Genomic DNA, 21,035 nt, shown 5'->3' with positions numbered 1-21,035 from the left:
CCCCGATTGCCTCCGGTCGATCATGCGGAGGAGGGGGAAGGGGAAAAGCCGCGGGGCGTGCGTTCGCAGCGACACTGACTGGTGTCACCGTGAAAAGTCGCGTTTCTCGCGCTTCCGTTCAACCGTTTTTTCATCGCAACAGAGGGTTCGGCTCGAGTGTGTTCGTTTCCTTCACTAAATCGAAGAGAGAATATTCTTAATTTTTTTCATATATCATTTCTTACAAATTGCTGCACAAGTTTTCCGGCGCGTGCAACGCGGCGCTATTGATTGAAAATTAATCTTGCTGACGAAGCTGACGATAAATTCCTCAAGCCTAGAATTCAGTTCTTACGATATAAAAATCACGGAATGATATGAGAGAGAGAGAGAGAGAGAGAGAGAGAGAGAGAGAATAAATGACGATGTTCCTTTCGTAGAGATTCCGTTCGTATACGCCTGCGAATTTAGCCGGAGTATCGGCGAACAATCACAAACGACGAACGGTGCCGACTTCTGCTGCAAGCAGGATCGCGGCGCCGAAAATCGCGCTCCGCGGTCGATTCGACATACACGTAGCGCGCGCTATAAGCCCGCTCAACCGCGGCTTCCCTTCGTCGCGCGTTGTGACAGCGAGCTTTGCTCTCGCAGCTTTTCAGGCTTCGCGCTCCGCGCTGTTACGCGCGCCCGCCTCTAATAGAGAGAAGCACACGCCAAACGAAAGCCGCACTTTGCCGGGGCACCCTGTAATTATAGAGTCCTCTCGCAGCCGCGCCGCGGCTCGTTCCCGCTCGCTTCTTTTCGGACTGAATTAACGCTTGTTAGCCTTTCGCCCCCTCGCACGGCCATTCTCTGTGTACATTTCACATCGCGCGATTACGTTGCCGTTTTTACTTCCGCGAGACATCGTAATTGCGCTGCCGATACGCCGAACAACGGCTGAGTTACACGCCGCGGGAGTTACTCGCCACTTAAGTCCCATTAATTTCCCGCTGCTGTTGCTGCTGCTGCTGCTGCTGTTTCTGCGGGGAAGTTTCCGACGGAAACCGATACGCAGCGGCGCGGGTAAATTCGGCCGCGACAACGACGACGACGAGGCTCGTAAAACGCGAAACCGCGGTCGAAGTGCTCGCTCGAGAACGACGTCGGCTCGAGGGACAATTATCCACGAGGAGACGGAGAAACAGAGATCAAGGCGACACGGCGGGGGAGCGGAGGGGAACGCGTGTTACACGTAAAACTGTTATTGCAACGAGAGGTGTAAGAAAATCAATCGCTCCTTCGCGCTCCAAATCACGCACGATTGTGCCCGGCAGATTTATGGTTTCCTTCCTCCGCGGTTCGACGATCGTTCCGATCCGCTGAACGACTTTCATCCAACGCTCGTTCGACGAGAATAACATCACGCGATAACGCGTAAATTCCTCCCCGACGGATTGAGGGGCGCATTAGGAGATTATCGCGATTTATCGAAGACGTCTATTTATGGACGAGCTGATTAGCGCGGAGAAAATACGACGTCAGAGATATAAAATGAGAATTCCCAGATAACACGGTGAGAGATAACGCTCACTGCGGCTCCCGCGAATCTGCGGGTCTCGCGAGTAGCTGAATCTCGTCGAGCGATTAAGAAACAATTTCGGCGGGACGTCGTCGTCCCGCCGAAATCGTGCGGGGGGTGATTTCGCCGAGGGCGAGTTCTCCGGTCCCCGCGACTGTGAAATGATCGGGGTGCGTTGGCGCTAATTGAATATCGCTCGTGTATGCTTCGCAGAGTGCGCATCGGCTACAATGTTACGCACGATTTCATATCCGCGAGGTGAGAAACCGGTCGAGTCGCTCGCGACGTAACGATCGTTTTCGTTACCGATAACTTATTCGTGCCCGACACGCAATTCGCGATTTGATTCAGGCGGTCGAATTAATTCGCGCCGGGCGCGATAACGCCGATGAATACAAATTAAGCGACTCGGGCTATACGGTGTGCCTCTTAATAGCCAAAATAAATACGGACGAGTAAGGCATCGGGCGGTTAATTGCTAGATAATTATAACGCACGAGCGCGCAGCACGCGACAGTCTCGGTGTTGCTCTTCGAAGGGGGAAAATGACCGACTCGCGGCTCGACTCGCGCGGGATTTATCGTTTCCTATCTTCGTTCATTCCGGCCGGTCCGATCCGCCGCGCGACTTTCATCGACCGTCCCTCGTTACGACAACGCCGATTCCCGATCCCGGCGATGTGACATTCTCCGGACTGTCACCGCGACGATCATCAGCGAGCGGCTAATCGGCCCACGAGAATAAAGCCGGAGTCAGTTCGCCGAGATTGCGCAGTGTTTCCCAAAGAGCGCGCGCGCGATTTCTCGAAGAACCGATCTCGATTTCTGACGAATCTCTGGGACGTCACCAAGTCGACGTCAAAGAAACTGCTCCGGGATGGTCAGGCAAGTAGAAAGTGCGCGTTTCCGCGCACAAATCATAGATGTCGGCGAAGCTGGAAGTGCTGCTTAAAGCTCTTTCAGGGCTTTGTCGAGAAACATCTCGCTCCTGTCGACGCGCCGACAGGATAGCAGGATTCTCAGCAGGAGAGAAATTCGCTCGCTCAATGGGCGAGACCGCTTTGGGAGACACTGCAAGAGCGCGTGGCTCGAATGACAAACGCGCGAGTCTCTCTTCGGCGCTGCAAATAAGCCGATTATCCCTCTACCGGCTCTCGGTAGCACGCGACTGTTCCGTTTCATCTCCCTCGGCCGCCAGCGCGGTCGACGGACCGGCCGGCCGCGCTCGACGAAGTCACTTAATTATCGAGTGGCGTTAATTATCGGACTCGATACGCGAGCGATTAGAAACGTAGCCGCCGAGCGACCGTTTCGCTCAAGTTGTCGTAAAGCGCGCGAGCGTCGTGATAATTACTCGGTTAGCGAAGTCCTCCGGATCGCCAGCACCGCGGCCGCACACGCGTGAAGGCAGAGAGAGAGAGAGAGGGAAAGAACGAGCGGCCACTCGGAGCGTAAACAATCGAGATATCGATCGTTCGTGCACGGACATTGATAATCGGCGCGTTTTAATTATTACGTGGATTCGCGCGAGCGATAAGTCTCACTCGTTTGGACGCGCGAGCGCGCAGCCTCGAGTCTTCCTGGACTGATTTGTCGCGGCCATTTTTACTTATGATGTCAGGTGCGAAGAAATGCGTGTTCAGAACCGCAAAGTATAATTAAAGTAAAGGAATGTATCGAAGAAGTGACACACCTGCGATCGACCGAGCATGTTCGTCAAGTATTTCGAACATTTTCCTCTCGCTCGTGGACAGACAATGAATGAATGCTGTACAATTGATGCGGCAGGAGCATGAGAGACAATCAGACGAGTTGCGCGTCACGCTAATTTCACGATTTACAGATAATTTACAGATGTTTCGGACGAAAGGAAAGCGCGTTCAGGGTATTTCGCTGGTGTGCTCAGTCGGTCGAGTCATTTTTTGGGGAGGAAGGAGGGAGGGTGCAGTGTATTTAATTACTTATTTCTCGACGCATCCTGCAGGGATTTTGAGCACGCATTTTCTCGAGGTGACTGCGACGAGCACGCAGGAGTGCTTAATTAATTCCGCGTTGCGCCAGCGGAGAATCAGGATGGAACCGTCGGCGTGAACGAGCGAAATTTACGGACTGGATTTGCGATACCGTTCGCGTTTCGCGAATATTCCGATCGCGATCAACAGGAGAATTTTCTTATTTCGAGCATCGCTGGCGTCCATTGGCGTGCGCGCGGCGCGATCGATTCGCGTTTGCAATCTGGCCGCGCGCGCTTATAAACACACGCTCGAGCCAACGCACGAACAAGTGGTGATGAATGCTGCGATTTCAGCGTGTCGAATGGGGGAACAATAAATTACTTATTACACGCTCGCGTGGCTCATTCGCCTTATTACGAAAGCGCCTGCGACTTTTGCTCGCCTTCTCGCTCGCTCTCTTTCTCTCCCGCCTTCGCGCGCAGGAGGCAGTTAATTAATTCCCGGCCGCGTTTGCGAACTTGGAAAGCGAAATAAAAAGCGCCGGGGGCGAGCGAGAGATAGCGATCTAGGAAGAGAAATTATTAGCTTCCTAGAAATTCATTAGGATCCGCCGTGGCTTTTACTCTCGCGGCCTTTTCTTTTTTTTCTTTCTCTCCCTCTCCCTCTCCCTCTCTCTCTCTCTCTCTCTCTCTCTCTCTCTGCTTCGTTTTATTAAATCTCACACACTCGGGCGATACGCGGGCGTTATCACGCCGGCGATCTGTGCTCTCCTAATGCTACCGGTAATAATTACATTTGTTTGCGCGCCGGTGAGATACACTTGGCGATATTTATTAGCCCTTATTGTGCCGGGCATTACGGCCATTAGTTATCTCCTCGAGTGCTTTAATTACGCGCTTTCGTAACACGCGTAACGTTGAATTATCGAGCGCCGATGCGTGACGATTCGTGACGGCGGCGGCCGATTTCCGCGTGCCGGCCTGTTCCTCGCCGAACGTCCGAACGCAGCGGGGATGGGTGGGTCCGTGACGCGCGATTTTCGCGGGCGATTAGTCTCGTCATGGAAGAGGACAAACGAGACGGCGCGGCCCCGCCAGCGTCTTCCCGGCTCTTTCTGTCACGGCAATTAATATCACTTCATATTCCGGGCCAGTCGCGACCACGGCGCATAAATTCGCCGGCCGAATAATTTCGTACATAAGTCAACCCTTTCCGCCATAACTCACGCTACCGCGGCGCGGCGCGGCGCGGTGCGGCGCGGCGTGGTCGGGTCCTCCGGAGAGCGGGAGCAAGCGAGAGCATGCTGGTGACTCGCCGGCGGTATGCTAATGACGCGTCGATGCAAATTGCACGCGGGGCGTGCGTGAATCGTGCACGAAATCGGACGAACGCGACGTTCTTCTCCGCGGCGAAAAGAAGCCGAGATGGATGCAAAGCGCGCGGCGTGTGCATTCCGATCGCCGGGAAGCCGCGAAAGTTACTTCCCGGGTAGCGGGCGGGAAAAGGCGACGATCTCTTCGCCTGCTTTCGCAACAACCAAACGCGCCGATCGCGCGCGCTGCTGTGCGACGCGTTAAACAAGGTGCGACGTAAACTGGTTCCGCGGCGTGAGATTCGTACCTGACGGATCGTGGCGGCCGAAGGTGGAAATAGCAGTCGCGGCGATCGGGCTGAAGATGAGGAAGAAGAAGACGAAGAGAGACGGGAGAAAAGCGATAACAATAAAAGCGAGAAAGAGGGGGAAGAGGGATTGCAGGGCCACAAGAAATTAACGCGAATCGGGGATATATAATTATTATACGGATTACACATCTCCCTCTCTCTCTCTCTCTCGGAGTTCAGCAGAGAAGCAAATTGCGATCACGAGGATTCGCACGGCAGAGGATCGATCGGTTCAACATTCTTCGCGTTTATCAATATTTATCGCGCTCGCCAGAGCTTTTTTGCCGGGGCGCGGAAGGGGCAAGGCAAACACAGCGCGCGCCGCGGGCAATATTTTTCTTAAATCTTTCCTTCCGCGCGCGCACGGGATCGTCGTCGGGTCTCTTCACGGTTCGCCGGCGAAGTCTGACGCAGCTGTTAAATCCGGCGATTTTTCCATCGCCCGTAAGAATTCTTGGCAAGCTCCGAGCTTGGCCGAGCGGACCGGCGAATGATGAGAGGTTGAGAGAGGGCGGCCGGTTATTCATGCGCCATAGCGTAAGTTTCAGTCGTATCTCTCGCTAGATTACCTACTGACGTATGGCTACTGTTACGTAAGGATGCAGGAAATTGGCGGTTACGCGCCATGGCCGTAAAGGTGCCGGCGCGCCATATCCGCGTCTCGAGCACATCTCTCCGATGCGAAAGTAACATAACACACACGTGAAATCATCGTCCGCGAGATATCGTAACAAAGCCCCGGGCTTTACTATTGTCATCGTCATTTCTCGAATACTAGCGGCAGGTAGCGGAAAGCGCTGCGCCGACGCGCAAACTCGACGAGCGGAATCTATTCCCCGCCGACGAGACAACTCGAGAGGATGCTCGCATTTCTCACTTCAGCGGCGGCTTTCGTCCGTTCCCCTTCGTTATCTATCGTTGCGCATTTGCATTCGGGGGCAACATCTCACCGGCCGACGCAGCGGCCTCTCCTTCTTCCCGTTTCTCCGACGTGGCCGCTTTCAGGCTGCTCTCGGCAATTTTCCACGTTGAACCCTCTCGAGTAACGATATCCGGGGGAGCAAGTGTGTTTTCCATGCCGCGATATTATAATAATAGTGGCAGCGGTAATAATAATAATAACATCGCCGTCTTTATTATCAGAACAAAAGACGAGCCGCGCCGCGCCGTAATAGCCGCTTTACGATACCATTTCCGCCCACGAGCGCGCGCCACATCGCCGGAATATCTCTCTGGGCTATTAGTACTACCTTCGCAAAGTATACTCCCGTTGCACGGAGAGTTACTCCGCTCTCGAGCGCACTCTCGGACGACTCGTCCGCAACCGGCCATTCCCAGACATCCTCGGCACCGACGCCGAGGGCGTCGGCAAAAGACGACATACTCGCGCGATCGCCTCGACGAGAAGTACCATCGTTCGTTGTAGCAAACCGCGGCAAAATCGTCGCTCATCCTCGAGGAGAAATTTCCGACGAAATCTCATCTCACGTTGTAGACTTGGAAAAATGGCCGATTCCGTTGCCAGCTTGTTACCGCGCCCCCATTATGAACGAACCCGACAGTTTCCGATTATTCTTCTCGCTGAAGTGAACTGGGATATTCGCGAAACGTCGGGAACTAATCCACGACGGACGCTACCGAGCCGCGAAGCAAACCGAGAAATATTCAAGAAAATATCGCGCGGACTGAAAAAATCACGCGTCGTTGCTCGAGCAACATATCGCGCAGCCGCAGTCGCTGGCAAGCCGGATCGTCGAGCATCGAATTGATCGGCAGCCGTGCGATTTGCTCGATCCGTTGAGAATACTTGCCCGAAAGAGTCTCCTGGAGACTCATCGATCCCGCCGGCTTCTCACAGTCGCTTCTCACAATCCCCGAGCGAGTCTTGAAAACTCACCCCCGCGCGTGGTCTCGATCGCCGATCGAAAGCCGCTGCCGATCTTCGACAGCCGAGGAGGAGCTTCGCCGAGCCACCTGTCCTCGCGAGCCCACCTGAGCGCGCGCGTCGCGAGAAATGAATCACATTATCGGCCGACCGGCCGACGGCCGCGCGCGGCGATAGTCGCGTCAGAGTCGCCGAGAGAGAGAGAAAAAGCCGATAAAGCCACGGCAGGCGACAGGCAGTCTAGCGATACGCGGCCGAACGCCGCTTCTCCTTCCGCGTCGCTCCGCGGCGCGCGTTACGTTACGTTGCGTTGCGTTGCGTTGCATTAGCCACGCGTGTGTGCGTGCTCGCTCCCGACTCTTTGCCGCGCGACTCTTTCCGTGCTGGCTGCACACCACACCACGCTTCTAGAATACTTCTGCCCGCGGAGACGAGCGCGCGTGTATCGATCGCTCGTTTCTACTTCCAGCCAGCTTCTCCGCGTGATTAAACGTCTCCTGCGGGCGTATCCGGCTCGCGCCGCTCCTCCAGCGAGCGCGCGAGCGAGCCGCGGCTAACTTGAGAGGGTGACTCATGACGCGGCTCGCGGGGCAGGGGGGAGGTGAGACAGGGGACAAAGCATTATTTATTATGCACTCGGAGACACTCTATCGCTTGAAATGCGATAAGGGACGTGTACAGATAAAATGTATGGATCGTTCTGGGGAATTGAGCAATATTGCAACAATTTGAGACAGCGTAGTCGAGTAATTGGTAAATATGAAACACAGAGAGAGAGAGAGAGGGAGGGAGGGTGGGGGGCGTTTCTGATGCAACGGTGCGTGTCGACAGCGAGAAGAAAGGTTGCGTCACGTTTTTTCGGCGTTTTTGAGCTCCGAGCGAAACAGGCGACAGGAGAGGCATCTTCGCCGGATTTTTCACTCGTCGTTTGCCGGAAGCAGCGTAGAGGTGCGAAACGACGCGGCCTTTTCGCGATCGATTCACGCACTTTGCTCGCCGCGGTAACGGGACTCTCCCGCGGGAAGGAAACATCGTTGTCGCGACGGTGTTTTCGGCGCGGCCGTAATTCGCCGCTGAAACGACGAACGCTGTCAGGCCTGTCGTTATTATTAGCGCTGTCGTTGCGCGGCGGACTCAGCGGAACTTTGCGTTGCGCTTTATGAAAGAAGCTTCTCCGCTTCGCTTTGACCCCTCGCCCCCTCCCGTGCTCCGGATATCAAAATATATATTTGTTGCGCGATGAGGCCATCGTCTCCGGCTCCGTGACAATCGCGATTACTACGCCGCGATCGACACAATCGATCTTTTCTTCACCCCGATGACGCGCATTGTCGCGCGTAAAACGTATTATTGGTCGTTAGCGCCTTTGTCAGTCGCTAATTGAGTGCCGCGCGCGATTCTATTGTCCGCAAATTCCACGAGATGTCTGTCGGTTATCCTACGCGCGAAATCAATCGATCGCGCGCGGCGCGATCGAAAAACAATGACTCACCGCGCCGGTTTTAGAGCGTAAGCGTTAGCCCATGAAATTGTTGCCACTTACGTAGCGCGAAGATTCGCGTTTTATCAGACGTTTCCCGATAAGCGGCACTGGTTACCGCTGCGCTTTTCAGCCTTCGGGCTATTGTTAGCGAGCCCAAAGATACACGCGCGTTGATCTAAAAGAGAAGGAGGAAAAGAAACGTGAAAAAAAAGGAGATAGCGCGTGACTCACACGTTTTATCGCGCGCGTCCGCGGAAGCCGGACATGCGCGGATTCCTCCGCTATCACCGTAAGCCGTGTGCCGATTTAATCCGTACGTGATTGTTAGCCGGAGGTAACCATCTCCTCGATGAACGTCGCTCATCGAGTCGCGCTTTTCGCGCTAGCAAGCGACGACTGGTTTCGTGCGCTCGCGCTGCGGGAGAAGAAGAGAAGCGGAAAAAGAACGCGAGTCGCGCTCGGAAGGGAGAAGGAAGTACGCTTTTACCGTCGCGCGAGCACGCGTGCTATGCATACGCAGTAATGCCCTGTCCTCTGCGTTGCAAATCAAGAGCAAAGTTTGCCGAGCGTGCGCGATTATCCTTATCTATGAAATTAGTCATCGCGCTTTAATGTAACCACACGATCGTCACGTTCTCCACCTTGAAGTCATTTTAGGCCGCTGTGTTGGAAGCGTGCGCGCGCGCGTGCTTCTACGACCCAGTTTCGCGGCGGAAAACACTCACGCGGCACCTGACGCACGCAGAAAATAAGTCACCGTCGGCACAGCAGCGAGCGAGCGAAGCCGAGAAAATCCGCGCGACGCGACGCGACGCAATAAGTTGGCCGCGCGCCGCTTTTTGCTGCCGCGATCTCTCGCACGCGGCGGTGACTGTAACCGTCGCGGACACGCTGACGTTTGCCAATGCGACGGTGGAAAGCGATGTGGTCGTTAACATTGGCCCGTATTCCCTCCCGTTGCGGTTGCGTTACGCCGACTTTTTTATCTCGATTATCTAACGTTCGACGGGATTATCCGAAGCTTGGCGCGGTAACTTATGCAGCGCACAAACGCGCGCGCGCGCGCGCGCGCACACACACACACACACACACACGTACACATACATACATACACCGTCTCTATAATCACTGAAATTAAATTGCGCGGAGCTTGCTGGATTTATGATCGAAATGCGAGGCAAAAAGCGGCAAATCGAGAGTCGCACGTTAGGCGATAATTGCGTCCAACTTTTCTCATTTCACAATCCCGACGATTACATTTTTGCGTAATGTATAAGCTGCAACTTATTGTGCGCCTTCCGCGAGATACGATTATTTAGCTTATCAGCTTCGCTAGCCACGACTCACAGCTCTCACGCTTCTTATCGCGGCCTCTGATTTTCCAGCGACGCGCAGATTCAGCCGAGTTGCTTTTCTTTCATCGCGAGAGAGCTCGCTTTCCCACGCGGTCTCGGTACTTAATGAGTGACCGAGAACAATTAATCATCGGACTATTAAAGAGGAGCGCCCCGCGATACACCGCGTCGCGCTCCTCTCTTTCCGTAAGAGTGCCTGTGCGCACGCATGTATACACGCACACCACGCACTACTCATCGGCCGATCTTGGCGCGCGAATCCGCGCCCATCCGCGAGGCGCGTATCCGCGTTTAATATCCGCGCGTCGCTCATCCGCGCGGACAAAGGCAACGACGTTCATATTTCACGGGCCAAAGGCCTACCAATAAAGGGCTAACCGCCCGCCACGCGTCCTTTTGTGGCCGGCTACCCATTGTTTCTCTCGCCGGCGACGTCTAATCGGACAGAAGCCTCCGCGATCTCGCTCGGCCGGCCGGCCGGCCGGCCGATGATGCCTGAAAATCCGCAGCCTACTCGACGCGAGTTACGCCGGAGAGTGGTGCGCGAGTGCGCCGCTGGAGAAGAAAAAAGATCACGGCACGTGCGGCCGCCTCGCACGTGAGCGCGACGACGATTAAGGACGCGCGCGACGAGCCGCGCTGCGCGCGTTTTTCACGGCTGAGCTGCGGCCGCCGCGGGCCAACTGTTTCATTGACACTCGCGCTCGCTCTTCTCGCCGCGCTGAATATATCCAGCCGGGCCGAAACGCGCGACGAACTTCGCGCCCCTTCGACCCCCGGAATCAGCGAATGTTGGCGTCTATCGACATCATCACACCTGCTCCCGCTCGTGGAAATACGCGCTCGCTCGCGTCTGCATCCGCGCCAGAGATTCAGCCCGGCAGCCGAAAATCGTCGGCCAATCGTCGAGGCGGCTGATGGGGAGTGGGTGGCGGGTGGAAAAATGCGAAACATGGCGCGGAAGGACGGCCTGTGTCGCCGAGCGCGTCGGCAAGCGGGGAGGGGGGGGAGGGGGTTCAAACTGGTTCGCGAATGTATGCAAATAGAAATGTAATCTGGTGTCAGCGGCGCGACCAATAATGTCAATCAAACGCACTGGTGGCCGAAAGCCAACAATGGGGAATTGGCGAGCGAGTATATGGCCCAGAGCGAATATGCAGTATGTAAATGTTGTCATATCAATGGGGATCTGCATATGGATGCACGCCAGATATACCGGCCAGTGCACTGTTTCTCTCTCTCTCTCTCTCGCTCTCTCTCTCTCTCTCTCTCTCTCTCCCCCTCCCTCCCTCTCTCTCTCTCTCTCTCTCTCTCTCTCTCTCTCTCCCTGCTGACACGCGCGCGCTTTGGCGACATGTGCACTCGGTTTAACTGCGACCGCGCCACCCCCGCGCTCTTTCATGATGTCCGTCCACCCTCCGCGTGATTTTCGAGAATCCGCGAACGCGTCTTTCATTTAGCCGAACGCGGCCATTTATCGCGCGGCATTTACGCACACTCGCTCGGCGAGTTCATCGGGAAACACGGGTACATGGCGGGTACATTCAAATGACGAGGAGAGCGATTTCATCGGAGAGACCTTTGGAGCGGTCGAGTGACATTCGTAGATATTCGTCTCGACTTCTCAGTCAGGTTTTATTCGATTGCGCTCGACGGGGAGAATCCTTCATCGACCGTCGTCGTTGCGCGCGATTCTTACAGCCACTGGTTCTGGAGGTATTCGCGTAAAAGACGATCGGTTATAGATATTTAATTCAATTTGATATTTCGGCCGGACTGACGTATTTTCTGGATCTTCCGTCGCGCAAACGGCGAGACTCGCCTCCGTGAATTCAGCTCGCCGCGCGGCGCCGCGAGCGATACGTCTTTTAATCATCCCGCTCGCACGAATACAACGCGACATTTTTCCGAGGCGAGGGGAAGCGCGCACGAGGAATAACCGACGCATATAGTTGGCGCATGTCCGCTTAAACCCCATTGTTTCGCATTGATCACTAGTTTCCACGCGGCGCTCGCCGTTTCAATCGCGCGTCCTCCCGTTTTATTCCGCACCTGCGCGTATCCCGGGACGTTATTAAAAACATAGCGAGGCATTGAAAATATTTTCCATCGCGCTCCGTTGCGCCCCCGTATAGTCATCTTTTTCTAGTAACACGTTGCAAGTTACGGGCCGCCTGCCTCCCTCCCTTGCTCCCTCTCCCTCTCTCTCTCTCTCTCTCTCTCTCTCGCTCTCTCTTGTTTGCTGTTGTTTCGGATCGAGTTAATCCACGGGGAAGCGCCGGGAGCGAAAACCGCAGCAAAAATGAGACTCGAAATAACCAAAGAGTGGAGGGCTCTCCCCGCCGCCGCGTCCCGCGCAAGCGCGCGCGTTATTGCGCGAAGTGCTTTTTTACAAATATAACATCGCCGTGGTAGTTTTGCTGCATTTGAGGCCGCGCTCAAGTGCGCGTTAATAAAAAGCGAGCGAGCGAGCGAGCGCGAGTATCGAGCGACTCGGGCTCGTCGATATCTCAATTTTCCGATCGGCCGTCGCCGCCGCGTCGCGCCCGCGCCGCCGTTTACGAAGCAATCGCCACGGTCTGATCCCGCATACGGGACGCAATACGGCGTCTTGTGCGGTTCGCATTAGATTCAGAACACTGAATAGAACGGGCACGACGGCCGATTGGTTTGCGGTCGCGCATCCCTTAGTAATGAGCCTCGCAGATGGCACGTCTCAGGAAACCCATTAGAACGATTCTAAACACCGCGGCCAATCTCCGCGTGCGCGCCGCCGCGCCGCGCCGCGCCGCGTCGATATCGGGAATCGAATGATACCCGGCCGATCGCCGGCGTTCGGTTTATTAGCTATCGCGCTTACCATACACGCTTCCGTATACGCGCCTCTGTGATTAACGATATGACCAAAGTGACCGTCCGAATGCACGTGTGACGTCACTTTTCTCATCATCAGACCAGAGGCAAGCCCGCTCGATATTGACCCATCAAATTCGTCGCGACGTGATGTACCTCTTCCCTCAGATCGCTCTGTCGCGCGTTGGCCACGTGACGTAAGTGATGACTACCGTACTCACCTGCGATGGGAGGGGACAGAAGTTGTGGTGGAACAGAAGTTGTGGAACGAGGAGAAGGAGGCGGCGAAGGAGGAGATGCGAAAATCAAGACACACTTTTTGTTAAATGCTCTCATTCGGCGTGTGTTCACATTTATTCAATAAAAAAATCAAAACGTACAATAATGATGCGACGACGCATAGCGGTCGCCGTCGCGATCGACGTTGCATAACGTTACGATATATCGATAACTATATAAAAGTGAAAAAATCTGTACAATGAAAGACATGCGGGTAGCGGAGAGATGCCCCCGTCCCTTTGCGTACCCCCATTGGCCGACGTCGCGCCTCGTAGGCGCCGTGTCACGAGAGAAACGAGCTTCGAAGGATAAGAGAAGAACGGAAGAAAACAAAAATAAAAAGGAGAAGGGAGAAATTGTGCATTAAAGTCGGCTCGTTGCAACGGCATTTAAAGGCGCCCCGTCGACCGGCGGTCGGGCAACGGACGCGAGAACGATTCGTAAAAAGTAATCGACCACGGGGAGAGTGATAATAATTACAAAAAAAGATTACGATTACAATAATGATAATAATAATAATAGTGATAATAATAATAATTACTGTAGTAATAATAATAATGAAGAAGAAAAAGAAGAAGAAGAAGAAGAAGAAGAAGAAGAAGAAGAATGCTATTATAGCAGTATTAAAAAGTGATATAAACGCAGTAATCTGTATCGGAGTCCCCTCAAGTATCTCACAAATCTCGTCAACGGAAGGGTGATCGCTCGATTACGCTCTTAACATCGTCGATAATCAACCGAACAGACTTATCAGACATTTTCAGCAATAGTAATAATAATTATTATAATAATAAAAATCAGGGATGAGATAATAATAATAAATTCTTAATAGATAGTAGATAATAGATAATAATAATAATACACGTCCGCGCACATATATATATATATATATGTGTGTATATATATATATATATATAGTACTCTTAAAATCATACTCAATAAAATTAATAACATGAAAAATTGTCATAAACTAAAATCAAAAGTAATCAATAACGTACTGCCTGTAATGACTTAAATAACACAGCATCGTATGATTAGGTCCGCGCGCGTCAGACACGCGTCGGCTACCCCCCTTTCTTCTCTCTCTTCCTCCCTCTCTCTCCCTCTCTCTCTCTCTCTCTCTCTCTCTCTTTCTCTCTTTCAGTTTTTCATACCGTCGCTCATCGCTCTCTTCAATTCGCTCGAAATAATCGGAAGCGACCCTCGAGCGTGCGACTTCGCGAGAGAAGCCGAGGCACCTACCGACGATCGCGAGACCATATGTTCGATCATAAAAGTAACTTTGATAGAACGCGAAAGTGTAGAAGAGAGCGCGAGGAGGTAAAGAAGTGGAGGAGGATGAAGAGGAAGAGGAGAAGGAGACGAAAGGTCGGAAGGGACGAAGGTACGAGAGATTCGAAAGCGAAAGAGTCTCCGCACTCTCGTGCGGATTACGCGGCAACCTCGGCTGCAGTCGCTATTCCCGTCGTAGAAGACGGGAGGAAATGGGGAGACAGGAAGAGAGAACTCGGGACCTCTGCTTGCTCTCCTACGTGCCTCAAGAGCACTCTCGGGCCGCTCGGAGGGCGACGCAGTTCGCGTCTTAAGCCGAATCTTAATTGGAGGCGAGTCGAGAAACAAGAGAGAGAAAAAGAAAGTGAGAGAGAGAGAGAGAGGGAGGGAGGGAGAGATAGAGAGATAGAGAGAGAGAGAGAGAGAGAGAGAGAGAGAGAGAGAGAGAGAGAGAGAGATGAGCAAAGTCAAAGTGAAGAAGACACGAAGAGTGACGAAGGAGCGAGAAGTGGGTCGTTACGAAAGAATGGAAACAGTCGAGATTGATAGAGAGTAGATAGAGAGATGAAATTAAAAGAAAAAAGTAAAACAAAAAACAAATAACAGTACCGCTCTTTTTTGCTTAAATCTGCGCACTAAGGGGGGAGATTATTATTACATAATACCATATACTTGTATAATATATCACGTGACCGCCGTACATCTTCCGTCCAATCACTCGCGTCGGGAGAGTCGAGAAGCAAAATGAAAAATACATTATCTACATGTGCGTCGTTAGAGAAGGGAAAAGAAATGAAAGAAAAGTCGCGCGCGTGCACACGCACCTGCATTCACCCATCCACCCACCCAACCATACGTATGCGCGCACACATACACACACACACATACACACGTGCATACATACATACATACGCGCACACGCTCTCTTTCTCCCTACCACATATATATTGGTAGAAGGAAGAAGGAAAAAAAAGAAAGCACCTCAAGCGTCGTGCAAGCGCTCGCATCATTTCTCTCCCCATTTATTTGGTCGCTTCTTTGGATTGGTCAGCTGGACGAAAATTGATCGACGAGTTGTATTGTCTCTTTGTCTCTTTACTGTGCTTTGCTTTCTGTCTTTTTTTCTCTTTTTTCATTTTGTATCTATATCGTCGTGCATACGCGTAAGATCCTTTCACAGTGTCTTAATTGTCTTACTGATTTCGTCTCCTACCTTTTTTCTTTTCCGCTCCCTCCCTCCCTGTCCTCTTCTCTCCTCTCTCTCTCTCTCTCTCTCTCTCTCTCTATCTATCTATCTATCTATTTCTATCTTTCTCTCTCTACACGTCATGCACGTGTTGCAATTTATTTGCAGTCCAGGCTCTATCACAAGTCAGCTGCGAGCTTTACATACGACTTGAGAAACCCACAAGAAAGAGATATTGTGAAAATTTCTACGTTTCATTATCTCGAATATATTATTATTCTCTTTTCTCTCTCGTTTGTTTTATTCTCTTCGTTCTTCTTTCATTCAAACACACACACACACACACCACACACACACATACATACACACCCTCATACATTCAGTCGATTCTCCTCACTGCTGCTCTTTCTCTCTCTCTCTCTCTCTCTCTCTCTCTCTCTCTCTCTCTCTCTCTCTCTCTCTCTCTCTCTCTCTCTCTCTCTCTCTCTCTCTCTCTCTCTGATTCCTCCGATTGATCAATCCATTTCTATGATTCTATTTTCTCTTTCGCGCGCGGACAACGAATAGATCTCGGCGGTCTGTATGGTCCACGGGACATTTGGCTACAAGTAACGCATTTCATAGGCATTTAGAATTGTTTGCGAGCTTCATGCTATTTCAGGTGGAGCACGAAAGATTACACAGCAAAGGGATACAGGCGAAAGCGGCCCACAGAGTATGACTCGCTCGCTATGCCGCCGGCTTTTCCTCGCTCCTCGCGTGGGACACGCGGCTTGTTCGAGAGCGATGTGAAACACGTTCTCTCTCCTCCTCTCAAGAAAGAGAGAGAGGGACTCAACGAAAACAGAGGCGGTCAATTTGCACACATATCGCATATATTTTCGAAATTTCGTGTGACAGATATTATACAGATTATAAAGAGCTGGACGAAATAAATAATGTCGGCGCGATCGCCCGCGCGAATCGCGAATCGTCGGGCGAGACGGAGACACGAGCGAGTCGTTTCGGTTGGCCTCGAGAAAAGCGGGCTTTCTGAGTGGCACGGCGTCAAACGATCGACCTAAACCGGCTACTTTACGGAGAACGCGAAACCGTGGGCGACGGTTGGCACCTGACTGTGGCTGGAGCGACAGAGTAATCGCGCGAAGGTTCCCTTACTTCTAGACACGAGTAGTAGTACACATCTCCGAAGAACGTACAACAGTCATTTTATGGCAAACTTATACAGTCTGAGCAAATGAAATTTCTCGTTAAGATCTTAGACGATTACAATAGTATTAAAGGGGCAAGGGGTACGCTTTCGCGCGTGTATGTGTGTGTGTGTGTGTGTGTGTGTGTATGAGTGTTGTAAGTGTGTGTGTGTGTGTGTGTGTGTTGAATATACATATGCCAACTTACATATATATATATGCGTGTATGTGTGACTCCGTGTATAACATGTACGACGAGCTCTGCTTTCGATACACTCAAAATATATGTGTTATTTGAACCGGGGCTCGCCCGCTCGTTCATTCGTTCGTTCGCTCGCTCGCTCGTTCATTCGTTCGCTCGCTCGCTCGCACGCTCGCTCGATGTGAAAAGTGACGTCGATCGCAGAGAAGAGATCGCAACGCGAGGGAACGATCGATCGCGCAACTGAGTCACTCGCCGTCCCTCGCGCGAACGCGGCCCGCCCCGGTTGAAATACTGCTGGAAAGATCAAGTATCTCCTGTGCGCGTTACGGCGTACTACAATAATTTATTACTGGTAGAAGTGGTGTTACAATGACGAGCGTCTTTCGATCGAGGGCGCGACGCGCCGGCTCCGTCGTTCGCTCGCTCGTGCACACACCGAGCGATGTCCTCCTGTAGGGGAATCCTGTGGTGAGAAAAAAGTGGACGAGAGCGCGAATTCGACGGAGCGTCGACCCCCGATATGCAGCTCGAATGTTTGACACCTCGGGATCGCGGTTACAGAAGAGGCGAGAGAAAAGCGCCTCTAAGGAGAAAGGAGGGGGGACTAATCGATTATTTAAAAAACAAAAAATATATATATATATATATTTGTAAATATATATATATGTGTGTGTGTATAGATATCTATATATATATATATATAATATGTATGTATTATTATATATGTAGAAGGGGAAATCTCGATCTTATAGAAAATACGCGTCGTTAAACAAAAATACACGAATCTCAATGGTTGGTCCGATAAGACTAGTCGATTATCTCTTTACAGCGCCGGGGAGTTTAAGAACTCGAGCCTTTACACTTTATGCGCGCAACGAGTATATACTAACTAATAATATGATAATAAAAAATAAAAATAATAATCATGAATAATAATAACGATCGGTGATCGTAATAGTACGTCGTAGATGATTAATGAGTGCGAACGCAGCGATAAACAGTTTTCGTTGTTATAAACCTATCTATCCGAGTAAGATCGCTACAACAACGTCGTTATCCCTCGTCTTCTCTTCTGAATAATGTTTCTCTCTCTCTCTCTCTCTCTCTCTCTCTCTCTCTCTCTCTCTCTCCGTCTCTCTAATTGCTTTATAATTCTATACTTTGTGTAACTGAGATTTACGGCCAATCGAGCTTCGATACCGTCCGTTCTGGCGGACCGTGCTGAGCGCCGAGTAGAGAAAAGAAAAACAGAAACGAAACTCGAAAGGAAATTCGAGAACGAGAGACGACAGGAGGAGAGACGAGACGACTGCTCGTGCGCGCGGACGGGCGGAAGCGAACGGCATCGGGCATTGAATTCGCCTGACGTACAATCGATATCTCCGGGAGATCATGTGAAAGATTCTTTAATGAGATAATATTATTAACGTTACGATTACGAACTAGGATGCGCGCGTGCACGCGCTCACGAACACGTATATTACGAGAGAGGAGGATTAAGGAGGGAGAGTAAAGTGAAGAAGTGGAAAGTAAAGAGCAGGAGCGTAGAGACGCAGAACGAAAGACGAGACGAAAGAAATCCGGTGAGAGAGACAGACGCGAAACTGTAATTCCGCAACTTCGGCAACGAAGAGTACGTCAGATCATGTCTCCAAGGGGGACTTTCTTTTCTCTTGCTCGTAAGAAGGGAGGGGAGGAGGGCAAAAGGGGTAATAGTATATAGTATTCGTATAATTATTATTCGTTATAATAGTCGGATATTTTATTAATAATTACGAGATCACAGTGACGCTTTGACGCGCGGGGATCTCGGGTGGGCGGGCTGTCTCTGCCGCTGGTTCCGTTGCTTTCGGTTCTGCCGCTGTATTTTTTCTTTTTCTTTTCTTTTCTCTTTTGGTTTTCATCTCGTTACTAGGCTCGATAGGGCGAGGAGGGGCGTCGCGCGTCTGTCGCGCAGGATCTTTAGATTCCAGCAACGCGAAGAGACCGGCTCTCTCGTGGAATACATGCAGCTTGTCGCGTAACTTCTCTTCCCCGTCCGCCATTGTGTTGAGGAGCGCGCGGAAATTTATCTTTATTTATTTATGTTGCCCTCGACAAGTGAGGCAAATCGACAGCCTGCCCCCCACGATCCACATAGTCACAGTTACAGCTTATTTCTCACCTTGGACCTATGTTCTTCGACCTCCATCGATCTCGAAGAACCGCCGTTTCTCCACCTCCACCATAAACATCACCTTCCCGCTGTACTTTCTCTCGGGGTTCGAGCCCCATCGAAATATACGACTCTGTCCGCGCACGCACGCACGCGCACACACACACACACACACACACACACGCACGCACGCACGCACACACACACACATACACACACACACACACACGCACGCACGCACGCACGCACGCACGTACACTCACACGTCACACATACACCACACACACGCGCGCGCGCACACGCACACATACACGAAATGGATTATCATCTCTCGAGAGAAACACAATATTTCGATTATCCCCAAATATATACCATTTAAAATATATATATACTTCTTTTGTGTATATATATATATACACACACATATATATATATATATATATACACGCGTCTTGCGTTATATAGATATAATTTTATATTTATATGTGTTTATCCATATATAATTACTATATTTTCAATATGGCTGACTACTACCTAAGAGTTTACCGTTTCTAATTGGTAATTAAACCGAAGAGAAAAGAAACGGAGAAGTTAAAAAACAAAAAAAGAAGTGGAGAACCGGAAAAGAAACAGCAGTCCGTTAGTGCGTTTACGGCCCCGAAATAAGCAGCTATGTACATGCGCCTTGTTTTCTCACTTTCAATTTTCCTCCGACGTACATACACATTCACATATATATATATATATATACATATATATATATGTATATATATATATTTATTTATTCCTTGTCTCTTTCTTCGTCAGTTTCTTCCCCTCTCGCCAAGGAGGCCAAACGGCGAGGGTAGGGGGAGTGGGGGCTCGCGAATTCGCTGTGCCTTTTTCCCTATCTACGGAGTAAAAGGATTAAATGCGTGGCTGCGACCCTTTTTAGGCCGACTCGCTGCAGGAAAACGGGAATTGTCCCTTTGGTCGGAATGCAACAACCACCACGAGAGAAAGAGCTCCTTTTCTCAATTCTCGTGGCCCTCCCTGCGACAGACGACAAACGAACACTACTTATCATATCAATATGTATACACACGATAATCTTGTACCATTGCGTGCTCTCTCCGTGAAAGGAGCAAGCGGCACAGAGGGAACTCGATCCGAATTACATCGGAGATTCTAATGGCGGGAACGGAACGCCGCGCCGGACCCGGATCCATCACGTGCTCTCCTTTGCCGCGATACGGCGCTGTCAACGATTCCAAACAGCTCATGCGAGCCCTCTTGATCGGCGCGAGACACCTCCGATTGGTAATTTTGATTTGTGCCGATTTCGGGAGACAAATTGCCGCGAAATTGCGAATACTCCTTGACGGAATTAGAATCTCACGACGGAACGTGCGTTTCCGAATCACGGTGCCTTTTATGCCGACGCGACATTTCCTTACGCGACTAACACTCGAATTGAATTTTACTCCTCGCGTGTTTGCGAAAATCCCCGCTCAAAATTGAAATGGCACAAAGTGTGTTTCCGATCCCTCGAGATTAATTTCGCTAAACAGCGGCGCATTCGAAAGCAATTGCGCCGGATCCGACCGGGTGATCCGTATGACCCGCGGGAATAGATCTGAGTTCCCGACAATGAGCGGTGACTCGCGAGAAACACGACAGAATGTAGCGATACACGATGAAAAGTACCAAGATTCTAAAAATTCGTGTCGAGATCAGAACGGCGCAAAACGCCGGCGATTCGCCCCTTGAACGGTCTCGTAATCCTTCAAATCTCTCTCTCTCTCTCTCTCTCTCTCTCTCTCTCTCTCTCTCTCTCTCTCTCTCTCTTCATGACACTACTTACTCGCTTCTTTAGAGATTGCTTTTACGCGTTACACGAACGTTTATTGACTCTCCAAAAAGCCGCTCCCGCGGAAACGTCTGGCGAGGAATCGCTTATCTTCAGGTGACGTCGATATATCTCACGCGTGCATTTACCTCGAGACGCGGCCCTACGAGGCGGTAGGGGCAAAAATC

Source organism: Harpegnathos saltator, unplaced genomic scaffold (genome assembly GCF_003227715.2).
Source record: "Harpegnathos saltator strain DR-91 unplaced genomic scaffold, Hsal_v8.6 scaffold184, whole genome shotgun sequence".
In the NCBI taxonomy this organism is placed as follows: Eukaryota; Metazoa; Arthropoda; class Insecta; order Hymenoptera; family Formicidae; genus Harpegnathos; species Harpegnathos saltator.
Note: the sequence above shows the minus strand (reverse complement) of the source record.